The sequence below is a fragment of the Triticum urartu genome, chromosome 4A, assembly GCF_056163025.1.
Source record: "Triticum urartu cultivar PI428250 chromosome 4A, HENAU_Tu73, whole genome shotgun sequence".
Classification (NCBI taxonomy): Eukaryota; Viridiplantae; Streptophyta; class Magnoliopsida; order Poales; family Poaceae; genus Triticum; species Triticum urartu.
In genome coordinates this window covers 494,443,293-494,460,211 of record NC_141876.1, presented here as the reverse complement: position 1 = coordinate 494,460,211, position 16,919 = coordinate 494,443,293, and positions in this window count along the sequence as shown.

The window sequence follows — 16,919 nt, the reverse complement described above, 5'->3', positions numbered from 1 at the left end:
ATAGACACGGGGGCATAGGTTTCACTAGTGGCTTCTCTCAAGATAGCATAAGTATTACGGTGGGTGAACAAATTACTGTCGAGCAATTGATAGAAAAGCGAATAATTATGAGAATATCCAGGCATGATCATGTATATAGGCATCACGTCCGAGACAAGTAGACCGACTCCTGCCTGCATCTACTACTATTACTCCACACATCGACCGCTATCCATCATGCATCTAGAGTATTAAGTTCATAAGAACAGAGTAACGCCTTAAGCAAGATGACATGATGTTGAGGGATAAACTCATGCGATATGATATAAACCCCATCTTTTTATCCTCGATGGCAATAATACAATACGTGTCGTTTCCCTTTCTGTCACTAGGATCGAGCACCGCAAGATTGAACCCAAAGCTAAGCACTTCTCCCATTGCAAGAAAGATCAATCTAGTAGGGCAAACCAAACTGATAATTCAAAGAGACTTGCAAAGATAAACCAATCATACATGGAAGAATTGAGAGAAGATTAAAATATTGTTCATGGATAATCTGGATCATAAACCCACAATTCATCGGATCTCGACAAACACACCGCAAAAGAAGATTACATCAAATAGATCTCCAAGAGAATCGAGGAGAACTTTGTATTGAGATCCAAAGAGAGAGAAGAAGCCATCTAGCTACTAGCTATGGACCGAAAGGTCTGAAGTAAACTACTCAGACATCATCGGAGAGGCCATGGAGTTGATGTAGAGGCCCTCCGTGATCAATGCCCCCTCCGGCGGAGCTCCGGAAAAGGCCCCAAGATGGGATCTCTTGGGTACAGAAGGTTGCGGCGGTGGAATTAGGTTTTCGTGGTGCTCCTGGATGTTTGGGGGGTACGTAGATATATATATAGGAGGAAGAAGTACATCGGTGGAGCAACGAGGGGCCCACGAGGGTGGAGGGCGTGCCCAGGGGGTGGGCACGCCCCCTGCCTCATGGACGCCTCGTTGATTGATTGTCGTCCACTCCAAGTCTCTTGGATCATGTTCGTTCTAAAAATAACACTCCCGAAGGTTTCATTCCGTTTGGACTCCATTTGATATTCCTTTTCGGTGAAACTCTAAAATAGGAAAAAAAATAGCAATTTGGGTTGGGCCTCCGGTTAATAGGTTAGTCCCAAAAATAATATAAAAGTGTAAAAATAAGCCCATTAACATCCAAAATAATAATATAATAGCATGGAGCAATCAAAAATTATAGATACGTTGGAGACGTATCACCTCCCTAGGCCCAACATCCCCTAAGGCCACCTAACCCTCCTACAACCCTAGCCTGCACCCTCTTCCTGATCCCCTCTCTCCCCTTCGTTCCTCCTAGCGCCGCCAGGAGAGCCCCACGCTCGATCCCCCATCCCTCTCCTCGCGCCCGATCCCCCACGCTCCTTCTTCCCCTCGCTCGATCTCCCGCTCTCCCTCACAGCGCCTGACCTCCCTCCTCCATCCACAAGGCCGCCACTCCGGTCAAGCCCCTCGCTGCTCCGTCGACCTTCGCCTCCGCCTAGAGTCTCACCGGCCTTTGCCTGCCTCCCCTCGCCATCGCAACAGCCATCTTCGGCCGTGGTCCGCCTCCCCGTCGTCCTGTCGCCCGCGCCTCCTTCTGCAGCAGGCCATCCCCATGGCCTCGAGGTCCTCGATGCCCAACCACCGCCGGCTTCTTCTCTGCTCAAGGAGCTCCAGCAGCCACGCATGGCTGCGTCTCCCATGGAGCTCCGCCGCTGGGACTCCTCCTCGCGTGCGTCGCTGGCTTCCCTCACGCTGCTGCTCCTCTGCTTCATCCTCTGCCGCCCGCAGCGTGCGTGAACGAGCTGCCCCTGCCTTGTTCAACCACCAGAACCGTGCCAAGTCGTTGCCTCTTTGCACTTGCGTTGTGTTGCCGTGGATGCATGCAACCCTTGAATCAATCCCAAGCATCACGTACCATGACACTACGAAAACTCGGCTCACCAAGACCGGACCCGTCAAGTAGCCCTTCGGATTCGTCAAGACCCTCATGTACGACTACACCCAGTGATGCGTCCAGTACCTCTACCGATGACCGAACATATACGATCCGTGTACCACTACCGCTGCCCAAACATCTATAAAACATGCACCACTACTGTCGTCGAGGGTCTCGTCAAGTTCAACTACATCGACTACAAACGGTGACGACCCCGAACATCTACGGAGAGTGTACGACTACGACTGTGTACAACTATCATCGCCGAAGGCCATCGAGTGAACGACTACCCACACCGTGTATTTGACCAAGTTCGATGACGACCTCTGAAGAACTCGGATTCGCCAAGTTCCACTACCGTCGCCTCCAGAAACCTCGGATGCGTCAAGTACCTCTCTAAAATGAATGTGTACCACTACTCCCATGACTTCCGTGAATGACTACTTCCCTCTACGAACTCAAACCGCCTCAAAAACGCATGCTTCAAAGGTATACCGCCGAGACGATGACCCGTGGACCGAATGCATGTGTTGTATGAGATGCACGTGGTTACCCCGTGTCCGAGTTGTCATTGCACGTTCCTCCTCGTTTTCCATGCCGTCGACCCGTGGGAACCCGGTTGCCGGGATCACCCCACCATCTCTTGCATGTTCTGTACATCCACACTTTCTTTTGCATCGACATCTCGATGAGTTGTCGGATCATCAGAATGTTGTCGTGGCACCATTTCCATTGTCGTTGTCATGGCACCCCTTTCATTCCGCCATGGTGACCAAATGCTTCATAACATGCTCATGTCAACATTTTCTTAAAAATTGCATAAGACTTGTACATGTCATCCGCATCATGATAACAACATTTAAAATGATTAAAATTGTTTGCATTAAATTGCTAAATGACACATGGGGATTTTCTGGAATTGTTGTTCGTTGTTCCGGCCTCATTTAAACTTGCCTAAATAGTTAGTTTTATTATGCTTCACCTCTTGCCATGTTAACCAACATTTAATATTGTTGTGTACATAAACGAGGGTGAACTAAATGATTGGTATGTGGGGTTTCGTCAATATGCAACTCGTTGCATATGGAGCTCCACTTAATTTGTAGTATTGTTTGTTGCACTTTGCCATGCCATGTTTCATTAAGCCGGACATGCATCATACTTGATTGTGCATCATGTCATGTTTATGTGATGGTTGTTTACCTTGTTGTTTGCTTCTTTCCGGTTGTGCTACTTCTTGATAGTTCCGGTAACATTGCGATTATGAGGATTCATTCAACCATGTCCGATTGTCTTATTCATGGATTCAGTCTTCTTCTTAGCGGGATTTCAGGCAAGATGACCGTTACCCTAGATACCACTACTATCTTTGCTATGCTAGTTGTCTTGATGCTATCGCTATGTCGCGCTACCTACCACTTGTTGATCAAGCCTCCCAAAATTTCCATGAAAGCCCCTAACCTTTTCTACCATCCCAGCAAACCGTTGTTTGGCTATGTTACCGCTTTGCTCAGCCCCTCTTATAGCGTTGCTAGTTGCAGGTTATTCCATGTTGGGACATGGATATCATGGGATATCACAATATCTATTATTTAATTAATGCATCTATATACTTGGTAAAGGGTGGACGGCTCGGCCTTTTCCCTGGTGTTTTGTTCCACTCTTGTCGCCTTAGTTTTCGTCATACCAGTGTTATGTTCCTTGATTTTGCGTCCCTAACACGGTGAGGGTTTATGGGCCCCTCTTGACAGTTCGCTTTGAATAAAACTCTTCCAGCAAGGCCCAACATTGGTTTTACCATTTGCCTAATAACAACTAAAACTTGCATAGGGACCCACCGGCACCCGATGTCTCTTAATCAACCCCCGGGCCAGTGCTCCACATGAGTGTTGGTCCACCTACCTAGCAGTCGGCGATGCCGCCTCGCGGCAATCGATGGTATTTTGGCTATCGTCCACTTTGCATAGATGGTGTTGTCCTGAGAACGAGATACACGCGGCTCCTATCGGGGTATCGACGCACCGGGTGGTCTTGCTGGTTTTGTTTTACCATTGTCAAAATGTCTTGTGCACTAGGATTCCGAGTTTGGTCAGAGGGTCCCGCGATGGAGGATTGTCTCCGTGGATCATGAGCTTGTCATGGGCTAAGTTGGGACACCCCTGCAGGGTTTAAACTTTCGAGAGCCATGCCCGCGGTTATGTGGCAGATGGGAATTTGTTAATATCTGGTTGTAGAGGACTTGAAGTAAACTCAATTAAAATACACCAACCACGTGTGTAACCGTGAAGGTCTCTTTTCGATGAGGTTCAGGAAGAGAACACGGTTTGGGTTATTTTTGAACGTAAGTAGTTCAGGATCACTTCTTGATCATTACTAGTTTGCGACCATTGCTTAGTTTCTCATCTTATTCTTGTACACGTAAGTTAGCCACCATACAATGCTTAGTGCTGCTGCTATGTAACCACTTATTCCATACCCATTAAGCTTTGCTAGGCTTGATACCCATGGTAATGGGATTGCTGAGCCCTCATGGCTCACAGATTACTATGACAATAGTTGCAGGTACAGGTAATGCGATGATCTGACATGAGAGTGATGCTTGCTTGTTTGGAGTTCTTCCGCTTCTTCTTCTTCGATCAAGGGATAGGTTCCGGGTCGGGGAGCCTGGGATTAGCAGGGTGGATGTCGTTCTTCTTTTCGTTTGATTTCATCCATAGTTGGATCCTGCTCTTCTGTATGATGATTGCTATGTATTGATGAACTGTTGTATTAATGTTGTAGCTTGTGGCAAGTGTAAGCCTTTACCTTGTATTCTCATCTATTCAGTACATGATATGTTGTAATGATATCCAACTTGCTATGCGCTCGAAATGCGGTTGTGCCTCAATCATGAGTTCATCATGTGATTCGGATAGAATCGCATCTTGGGTGCTACAATACTATCAATAGAATATGTATTGAGTACAGCCAAATTAAATTTATTTCTCACATGCATAATAATACAAAATTGTACCCACAACAAATGAAAATCAAATTGCTGAATTGAACCAAACAGTTAACTAGATAGCAAAACAAATTAACCAAAACAGTTAACTGAGCACGACATTGCAGAATAGAACATATACTAGAAGATAAGACAGTTAACAAACAAAGAATGCTTGAGAACTACTACGAAATGTAGCAATTGTTGGACCAAACTATTAACTGAACATTACATTTCAGAATATCAGATTGCATATTAACATTACAGAGGACAAATCACTAGAAGGCGCTGGCGGTGGCCTCGAGAAAACAACACGAACTGTATTTTCAAGTAGACAACGGCATGGCGGTGTCGACTTTGGCCTCGAAGACGAGGTGCTCTTCCAAGATCTGGCGGTCGGCAGCCATCGCGACCTCGTCCGCGCGTGCGGCCACGATTTGCTTCTCTGCTGCTAGATGCTACTGAGCTCCATGCTATACTGCGTGCCAAATGGCTATGGGCGGCGCTTAATTGTAGGACGGGGCAGTGATTTGGGCAGAAGGCATCGCGCCATCGGTCGGGGCATGTGGGATGGGGAAGGAGGAGGATGGTGTGGGTGGGGTGTGGATTACCTGACCATATCGACGAGGCCGCACAACAAGAAGAAGGGTCACCGGCGAGGAGGTGGCGCTGCCAGTAAGCAGCGGTGAAGGTTTGAACTTGGAAAGCAAGGAGGAACAGTGGAAATGTGGCTTTTGGTTGGGGGTGGGGCAGGGAGATAGATAATTCCGTGGTGGCAAAAAAATTTCGCTCGGTGCCATGAGAAACTGGCGTGCAAGTGTGGTTCAAGCGCGGGCGGTGGACTGTAGACGACGAATCTTCCTGAGTAAGCCAGACAAGATAGTGCACCAAGATATTTTATATCGCATCCCACACGATTCTTGCTAGTAAACTGTTTTGTGGCAGACTTGATTTTTTTCATTATGTTCTGAAAGACAAAATGGTGTTACGGAGGGAAATGATGGTGTTTGAATTGCTAGAACATTTATCTGAATTGAACATGCAGCTATATGAGTGTCGTGTTAAAATTTGGAATTATTCCGAGTACGTTTGGCTTTTTTATGCATAAATTGTGTTTTTGGGCATTTAATGTGCATAATTCAAATTTGAACTAGAAGCACATGCTCCAGTGCACCAAAGTTTGTTGAAAAATCACATGTGTGTCTTTGGGTGAATTTATAGGTCCCATGCAAGAAATAGGAATGAAATTCAAACATCTGGGCGTCGTGGCTCGGCCGGAAAAATTGAGAAACTTGGTTTTTAAATTCCTATAAATCCAAAACTCGCCTGAAAATCATGAAACTTGGCATGGTGTCATGGCATGGCACCAACATGTTGTGGTAAAAAAATTGGCCGAATTGGGACAAGTTTTGGTATAAGCTTCTTGCAAACCGGAGCTTCTATCAACAAGGCCCATGGTTCCGAGAAGAAACATGCCACCTTTGTGTGAAAAATGATATACGCTGCCTCCCCCCCTTGATTTTTTACAGAGGCAACATAGGACTATATGAGTCTCGTGTTAAAATTTGGAATTATTCCGGGTTCATCTGCCCTTTTTATGCATTATTTGAGTTTTCGGGCATTTAATGTACATAAATAAAATTTGAACTACAAGCACATGCTCCAGTGCACCGAAGTTGGTTGAAAAAACACATGTATGTCCTTGGGTGAATTTCTAGGTCCCATGCAAGAAATGGGAAAGAAATTCAAACATCTGGGGGTCGTGGCTCGGCCGGAAACATTGAGAAACTTGGTTTTTAAATTCTTGTAAATCCAAAACTCACCTGAAAATCATGAAACTTGGCATGGTATCATGACATGGCACCAACATGCCATGGTAAAATTTTTGGCCGAATTGGGACAAGCTTTTGAATAAGCTTCTTGCAACCCGGAGCTTCTCTCAAGAAGGCTCGTGGTTCCGAGAGGTAACGTGTCACCTCAGTGTGCGAAACGACATATACTGCCTTTCCCCGCCTTGGTTTTTTACGAAGGCAGCATAGACCAATAGGAATTTCGTGCTAAATTTTGGAATTATTCCGGGTTCATTTGGTCTTTTTTATACATTAATTGAGTTTCCAGACATTTAATGCGCACAATTCAAATTTGAACTACAAGCACATGCTCCAGTGCGCCAAGTGTTGGGGAACGTTGCAGAAAACAAAAAATTTCCTACGGTTTCACCAAGATCCATCTAGGAGTTCATCTAGCAACGAGTGATCGGATTGCATCTACATACCTTTGTAGATCACGCGCGGAAGCGTTCAAAGAACGGGGATGAGGAAGGCGTACTCGACGTGATCCAAATCACCGGAGATCCTTGCGCCGAACGGACGGCACCTCCGCGTTCAACACACGTACGGTCAGCGTGACGTCTCCTTCTTCTTGATCCAGCAAGGGGGAAGGAGAGGTTGAGGAAGATGGCTCCAGCAGCAGCACGACGGCATGGTGGTGATGGAGCTGCAGTACTCCGGCAGGGCTTCGCCAAGCACTATGGAGGAGGAGGAGGTGTTGGAGAGGGAGAGGGAGGCACCAAAGGCAAGGGGTGAGAGGTCCTCCCTTCCCCCCACTATATATAGGGGGCCTAGGGGGGCGCCGACCCTAGGAGATCCAATCTCCTAGGGGGGGCGGTGGCCAAGGGAGGAATCCCTCCTCCCCAAGGCACCTAGGAGGTGCCTTCCCCTTCTAGGACTCTTCCTTTAGGGTTTCCCCCACCCTAGGCGCATGGGCCCTAGGGGGAAGTGGCGCCCCAGCCCACTTTGGGCTGGATCCCTTCCCACTTCAGCCCATGGGGCCCTCCGGGATAGGTGGCCCCACCCGGTGGACCCCCGGGACTCTTCCGGTGGTCCCGGTACAATACCGGTGACCCCGAAACTTGTCCCGATGGCCGAAATAGCACTTCCTATATATAATTCTTTACCTCCGGACCATTCCGGAACTCCTCGTGACGTCCGGGATCTCATCCAGGACTCCGAACAACATTCGGGTTACTGCATATACATATCCCTACAACCCTAGCATCACCGAACCTTAAGTGTGTAGACCCTACGGGTTCGGGAGACATGTAGACATGACCGAGATCGCTCTCCGGTCAATAACCAACAGCGGGATCTGGATACCCATGTTGGCTCCCACATGCTCCTCGATGATCTCATCGGATGAACCACGATGTCGAGGATTCAAGCAACCCCGTATACAATTCCCTTTGTCAATCGGTATGTTACTTGCCCGAGATCTGATCGTCGGTATCCCAATACCTCGTTCAATCTCGTTACCGTCAAGTCACTTTACTCGTACCGTAATGCATGATCCCTGAACCACCGCCTAAACCCACTCCGAAGAAGAGGGGTATGTTATATCTTAGTCATGTAGATATGCAAGAGGCAAAGAAATATATGAAGGAAACATGTACTAAAGCTGAGGATGCCAAAAATTTACCTCCTATTGAACAAATACATGGGCTTGATACACCACCACCCAAGGTGGAAGAGGTAAACTCTCTAATGAAATTTAATGGCAATGACAATCCTTATAACATGCATCCTAGTCAATGCCTTTATGAGTTTGATAATTACATTAGAAAACATGATCACTTCAATGAAAATGTTATGAGACAATTGAAATACAAGTCTGATACGATTGCTCGCTTGAGTGACTTGTTATTCAGAATTACAAATGATGTTAGAGGTGTAGGAAAAAACACGCTTTTATGGTTCAAACTTAGCTAGAACAAGTTGCTAAATCTCAAAGAGAATTGCTTCATGAAATGAATAATAATATAAATGACTTTGCTATTAGAGTGGCAACTAGAGGAGGTAAAATGAAACATGAACCACTTTATCCTGAGGGTCACCCTAAAATAATTGAACAAGACTCTCAAAGAATTAACACTGATGCACCTAATCCTTCTAGAAAGAAAAAGAAGAAGAAGAAAAATGATAGGACTTTGCATGCCTCTAGTGAACCTGAGGTAGAAAAACCTCCTAATAATGATAATGAAATTTCTATTTCTAATGTTGAAACTCAACCTGGTAATGGACATCCACCTAGTGATAATGAAAAAGATAGAGATGATGTTCATGAGGACACTCAACCAAACAAAGATAAAGAACCAGATAATGATGTTGAAATAGAACCAGTTGTTGATCTTGATGACCCACAACCTAAAAGTACAAGATATGATAAAAGAGACTTTGTTGCTAGAAAACATGGAAGGGGAAGAGAACCATGGGTTCAAAAACATATGCCGTTTCTGTCAGGACCCCGATCCTAAGTCACACCGATCTAGCATGTAACACATCATATCACTTTGCGGCCTCACGCACGGTATTCTCATGGGTGCCACCTTACCTGGCCCGGGACCGTTTGCGCCTTTTGGTTCATGTATATGATAGTGCCGCTAGCATCCATGTGACAGAGAACCCGGGCTGACATGACTAGTCGTAAACCCAAAGTGGCACTAACTTACAGGGACAGGCATACATGACCCAGCAACGAACGTGTCGGTCATCAGCGAGTGAATATGGGCTGTAGCAGCTGGGCTAACAGGACTCCGGAGAATCCGGGCTGTAGCAGGCTAGCAGGACTCCGGTAGACACCGCGTGACATTTCCCCGAAGGGACAGACACAGGAACGAAGAAGGACACATGCCGGCCAACCTAAGTGTTCCGGAGCAGTAGCAAGCTACCATGGCACAATGGAAGCACTAGGAGACATTTCCTGGTAAGAGAGGCTACCAAGGATAAACAACTAGTTTGTCGGATCCCACACATACCAAGCATTTCAAATCATACACACAATCTGCTCGATATGTGCAAATACAACATGGCATCACAACAAAACTCTAGAACTCAAAGTATTTATTCATTAGGCTCCAAAGAGCCAGATATTACAAACATGGGTCTGATGACCCAGCATTCAAGTCATACAAGCAACAAGCACAAACGGAAGCTTAACTTGTGTGAGTACAGACAACTACAAATGAAAAGGCTGAGAATCCTGACTATCTACAAGACCCTCCCAAGGGTATAAGATCGTAGCTGAGGTAACAAGCTAAATGTCGAAGTCCACGCGGAACCACTAACGAGACTGAAGTCTCTCTGCACAAACATAAATTAAGCAAACGTGAGTACAAATGTACCCGACAAGACTTACATCAGAACTAACTACATATGCATCAGTATCAATAAAGGGGGTGGTGGAGTTTGACTGCAGCAAACCAGCTTTGATTCGGTGGCTATCCTAAACTACGACTGCAAGTAACTCTTTTGAGGTGGCGCACACGAATCCACATATTCACCATATCAATACACCACTATGGATCTGCTCCCTTCTCCCTATGAGAACGCCATCCATAGCACTCACGCTTATCTTGCGCATTTTAGAGTATCCAATTTCACTTGTCTATGAATTGTACAGGCAACCCAGACGTCCTTTACCGCAGACACGGCTATTAGAATAGATCATGTTAACCCTGCAGGGGTGTACTTCTTCACACACGCTCTCGCCACTTACCACCATGTACACATCGTGTATCTCGGTAACCTTCAAGCGGAAGCCTGGCAAGGGAGTCGGCCACGACCTGACTAACCACACAAGTCTCTAGTCCAGGTTTATCGCCTATTCGGGTTCCTTCCGTAAGGAGATCCGGCCGGGGTGTCGCTCACGGCCCCAAACGATGTGTACAGGGTTCCAAGCCCACCAAACGGATGATTCTTGGTATACCCGGCCATGGTGCCTAGTCTGTCCCAAGCCCACCTATACCGGGTGCCACTTGGTAGACTACTAACACTACCTACAAACACCAGAAACTAGTTGCAACTCCTGGACAGAGATCGAGGCGATTAATAAGCCGAGAGGGGCCGAGTTACCGGAACCCAATGTGTGGTAGTAACTGTTCATGGATCACAAACACAGAACTCAGTTCCTGAGGACGGTTTCAATGATACAACCCACCATGTACTCCTACATGGCCTCTGACCGCTACCTTTACCAAATCGTGTTCACACACTTAGCTCTCAACAGTAAGACATGTTCACCACATTCCAATTCATCCCCGACGAATCAGACCTGACTCAACTCTAAGCAGTATCAGGCATGACAACAAGCATGAATGAGTAGGCACATCAGGGCTCAAAACAACTCCTACTCATGCTAGTGGGTTTTCATCTATTTACTATGGCTATGACAGGTCATGCAGAGGAAAGGGGTTCAACTACTGCAACATGTAACAGTTGAATCGTTGTTGTCCTAATGCAGTAAAAGAAAGCAGGAGCAAGAGAGTGGGATTGTATCGGAATGAACAAGGGGGTTTTGCTTGCCTGGCACTTCTGAAGATAGTATAGTTCTTCATTGCTGTCATCGAACTCATCGTCGGTACCACGTCTACTGAAAGGGGACAAATGCCGGCAACAGAGAAGAAACACAATCAATGCGATGCAACAATATGATGCATGAAGGTGACATGGCAATATGATGTGAGTTGAGCTAATGCAACTAGCAACGATTTAAATGGAGTTGGTTTGAACCCAAGGTTCAAATTCAAACTCCATATGTGAGAATTCAAATGCCATTTATATGATTGGTCCTAAACAACAGCTATAAGTTGTTCTAACATCCATGGAAATTGTACAGATGGTAGATTGGATTTTTCTGATCATTTTTCATATATAAATTATTTCATTTGGAGTTACGGTTGAATTTCTATGGTTTTTAGAAGTTTATACTATTTTCTGGAATTTCCTGGATTATTTTAACACCGGAAAATGTATAATTGTGTCAGCATGACGTCGCTGTGGCATCATCAAGTCAACAGGGGTGGTCCAGGTCAAACCTGCCCTGTGGGGCCCGCATGTTAGTGTGACAAGGCAGGCATAGAGGCTGAACAGTGGGGCCAGGTCAATGCTGACTGGGCAGGTCAAACCTGACAGCTGGGGCCCACTGGACATAATCTAATCCTAAACAAAAACTGATCCAGGTTAATTAAGGGCGTGGGGCCCGTCTATAAGTGGGTCATGGGGTTAATTAGCAGGTGATTAACTGCTAATGATGCGTCGCGTCATCATCGCCGGACTCTCGCCGGCAGCGACCATTCCGTGCGGCAGAGCTGCTGCTGGGCGGTGCTAGGGGTTGTGTTTAGGTGCTGGGAGACTACCAGGAGGAAGCCCATGCTCTTCCTCATCAAATGGAGCAGGGAGGAGCGAATGGGGTGCGGTGTGCTCGCCGGAGTCGAGCTCGTGGCGGCGGCCGGAGCTCGGATGAGCTCGAGCAGGTGGCTGTAGGGCACGTGGGGAGGAGCCGGTGCTGGCTACGGGCTCCTGGAGATATGTTGAGCGTGGTGGTGTGCTCAGCTTGGACGGAGGCGAGCTAAAACAACGGCGGCGACATGACCAGCGCCGGTGAGGTCTCGGCATCGATGGAGATGGGGGCTATGCTAGGCTATCGAGCACGGGGAAGGGGGTTCAGTAGAGGAGCTCACGGCGAGGTCGTCGGTGATCCCAACGTGCTCGGGGACGGCTTGGTGACGACGAATCGGTCGACAGCGGCCGTCGGTGCAGAGGACGAAGATGGTGTCGATGAGGGCGCTCTAGGGCGTCCGGCATCATGTGGCTCGGCAGGGAGGACGACGACGTCGTGTCGGAGCTTGGGGTTGTGTCGGAGAGGTTCGGGGATGGCTGTGGCCGCGGTAATCGGCGTCGGCGCGACGAGCTAGCTCGGTTGCGTCCGAGGGAGAGAGCAGAGGAGGGGGAAAGTGAGCGCGGAGAGGTGGGGACGAACCAGGGGAGTGTGGCGTCTCCAGGCGCTCGGTTGAGGGCGGGGAAAAGGAGCAGGAGGTGGAAGCAGGAGGTGGCTTCGCCTCCTGTGCGCGCGCCACGCCGTCGTCCTTCTGGCAAAGGAAGAAGACGACTGGCGCCTGGCTCTGGTGGGCTTCTCAGAAGCTGGGCCGACTACAATAGCAGGCCGCTAGGTACGTTTCTGTTCTGTTTTATTTCTGTTTGTTTTCTTTTTATTTATTCATTTTGCCACTAATTCGAATTCAAAAGAAATTCATAACAGGGCAAAACCTTTTGAATATTTCTATGTTGCCATTATGGACTTTTCCAAAGGCACATAAATAATTTCAGGGCCTTTTGAGTTATATTCTATATAAAATGAATATAATCCAAAACTCAAATACATATTGATTTAATTTCAAACTCCAAAAATAATTCCTTCAAAAATGTTCATTAATTTTGGTTGGAATCAAAACTCCTGCCAAAATATAACCAACATTAATTAAGGCCATTTTGGATTGATTGAATGCAATTTTCCAGGGTTCTTTGCCCTTTTTGAAATAAATTGAGGCTTCCAAATTTCCTCAATTCAAGTTTCAAAAATTTAAACATGATGCAAGCAAGATGCAAATGCTAGGCAGCACCAGAAGCTAGGGATGTGACACTTTCCACCTAAATCCACCAAGAAAAAGTCGATGAAGAATTTGAACGCTTTGCTGAAATGATTAGGCCAGTCTTTTGCGTACTCGCTTGACTAATATTTTAAATATGGCCCCTTATGCAAAATATATGAAAGACAACATCACTAATAAAAGGAAAATACCTGAAGCTGAAATCTCCACCATGCTAGGTAATTATTCTTTTAAGGATGGAGTACCTAAAAAACTTAGAGATCCAGGAATACCAACTATACCTTGCTCCAACAAAAGAAATTATGTGAAAACTGCTTTGTGTGATTTAGGGGCTGGTGTTAGTGTTATGCCTTTCTCTTTATACAAAAGACTTGATTTGAATAAACACACACCTACTGAATATCTTTGCAAATGGCTGATAAATCAACTGCTATACCTATCGGTATTTGTGAGGATGTGCCCGTTGTTGTTGCAAATGTTACTATCGTAACAGACTTTGTTATACTTGAGATGCCCGAGGACGACAACATGTCGATTATCCTTCGAAGACCCTTTTTAAATACTGCAGGGGTTGTTATTGATTGCAATAAAAGCAATGTCACTTTTCATATCAATGGTAATGAGTATACGATGCACTTTTCGAAGAAACAATTCCAAGTGAATGGTATTAATGTTATTGAAAAATCACCGACACTCACTATTGGAAGTTTTCGAATACCTCTACCTACTGCCAAAAAGAAATATGATATACTTATTGTTGGGGACATGCATATCCCTGTTGAGGTAACCTAGTGTTTTACGAAATATCTTCGGTTTCATGCTAATTGAAGGTGGTCGTTAATAAGACGTGATCAACCTTATTAATGGATCATCTTTGAGAGGTATGAAGTTGATGAATTTAGTAGGCACTACCTTCTATCCTTACTTTTTATTTTCTATTTTTCTTAGTTAAATAAAATAAAATGCAATGTTTATCCTGTTTTCTGGATTTTTCATGCAATAAAAAAATGACCCAAAAATAAAAGTGCTCGGAATGCCCTAAAAATTGAATACGATTTTTTCTGAATATTTCTGAGTTTCTAGTGCAAATAACATTAGGGGGGTGCACCAGGTGGGGCACAACCCACTGGGCACGCCAACAGCCCCAGGCATGCCCTGGTGGGTTGTGGTCTCCACGTGGGCCCCCTCATCTCTTTAGCCCATGAAATCACCTACCTCCAGAAAAAATTCACCATTGCTCTCTCTCCTGTGTTCTTGCTCTCAAACCCGTGGATTTCAATCTCTTTGCTCGAAGCTCGGTTTCCAAAACTATTTTGGGGGATTGCTACTTGGTATGTCATTCCTCCATTGGTCAAATTAGTTTTTTATTTAGTGGATTATATTTTGAACAATTAGCTACTCTTGGTGCTGCTGTAGGTGAGCTTGCATGTTGAATTCTAAGAGTTCTAAGTAGTTTGAATGCTCAGTATAGCCTCTATGACTGCTTATGAGTAGTTGATATCAATCTTGTGAAGTTTTGTTGACAAACATTTTGTGTACTAAAAATTTCAGAATTTTGTTCATAGGAATAAGATGAGTTTCTTTAGGAAGTTTGCTTCCAAAAATAACTCTAAGGGAGTTATTGGGGAATCATCGGATAGCAACCTCCGTATTCGGAGAATGGCGGAAGTGCGACCGTGCGGATGGCCGCATAACCCCTTCATGGATGGAGCCATAATCCTTTAGGAGTTCACACAATTTGCTGCTAATGTTGGCCTCACTGACTTCATCGCAGCTGAGTGTGAACAATATCATCTCCTTACAAATTCCTTTGTGCAAAGTTTTCATTTTATGAGTAGGAATAACCCCCCTGAGGTGCAGTTTAATTTATATGCTAAAACCCGTTAGATACCACTTACTAAATTTTGTGACATATGCTTGATCCCTTCTGACAGGGAAATAAGAGATCCTAGGCCTGCTGAGTTTGAGGAATTTTATCGTACTCTATCGGTGGGAGATGAGAGAGGGGTATCGAGTGTCACCACCACTAGCTTACAGTTGCCTTCTATGCATTATTTTTCTCTATTCATTGCAAAGTGTTTACTTGCTAGGGAGAAGGTTGGTGCACTTGGTGCTCCCGATTTCGCTGTCTTACGCCGTGCACTATACGGCGATAACACTTATAATTTAGGGGCTATTATCGCATGTCGTTTACACCTTAACAGGACCAAAGGTAAAATTCATGGTGGTATTTATGCTACTCGTTTAGCGAGTCACTTTAATATTTAGATGCGCCAACATGATCATCGTTTTCCCAAGGTTTATTTAGATCGTCAGGCTATGGTAGATAATCAATTTATTGACGGCGGGAACATTGCCATTAATGTCCCTTACAACCTGGTTTTCATTGAAAATACTTGTGATGTTATTCCATTGCCTACACCTGCTATGTTTGATTCTATTGCTAGGAGCGGATACCGGATCATGCCAGATGATATCATTGCCTACCAAAACAACCAGGCAGCCCTAGAGGAGGAGCCTCAGGAGTGGGACGCTCAGGTGCCCGCTCCCCAACACTTCAACATAAGACCCAAGGGCTACTAAGAGTGGTGATTACCAAGCTAGGCTAAAACCCTAAGCTTGGGGGAGTACGTATTTCCATCGTCATTACATTCATGTCTACACATTGCATTCCAGTTGTGAGTGTTCACAGTTTTTCATTGTATTATCCATGATAGATTTATTTTCTTGTTTTCTTCTTGTGTGTTTGAAAAACTAGAAAACCCCAAAATATTTCCTTCTTATTTTCGGTTTTTCTTTATGAAGTTTGATTAGTTGTAGTATGAAAAGAAAACCCAAAAAGATTTCTCGATTCTTCTTCTTGCTTGTTGGGATCTTTCCCGTGTAAATAGTTTTTCTTGTTTTTGTTTTTCCTACTTTAATTTGCTTTCTTCTAGAAAAAAACTAAAAACTCCAAAAATATTTCAGCGTTCTTCTCTGAATTTCTTTTCTATTTATTGAGTCATACCAAGGAGAAGACCATGATGAAAATGTTGAGTGGCTCTCATTTGCATTATTGTTGATCTAACAAAGAGCCCAAATTACCTTGTCTTCTCCTTTTGTATAAGATGTTTGCAGATTCCAGCTTAGTCCATGACACTCTTGCACTATTATTATTTTCATATCGTTCGGTCGTGCAAGTGAAAGGCAATAATGATGATATTTGGTGAACTGGTTGTGGCAGAGAGAAACGGGTATGAACTCAACTTGTTCTATTTTTGTAAATATGTTTAACCTAGTATCCATGATTCAGCATATTATGATCAAACATGTTTGCAATGACAATTAGAGATTATAGTTTCTCATGCCATACTTAAGTAGCTAGGAGTGGATAATGATTTATCTTGGATGTCAACATTGCATTAAAATGATTGTGATGTAGTATGATGATATGGTATCCTCCTCTGAATGTTTCAAGTGGCTTGACTTGGCACATGTTCATGCATGTAGTTGAATTAAATCAACATAGCCTCTATGATATTTATGTT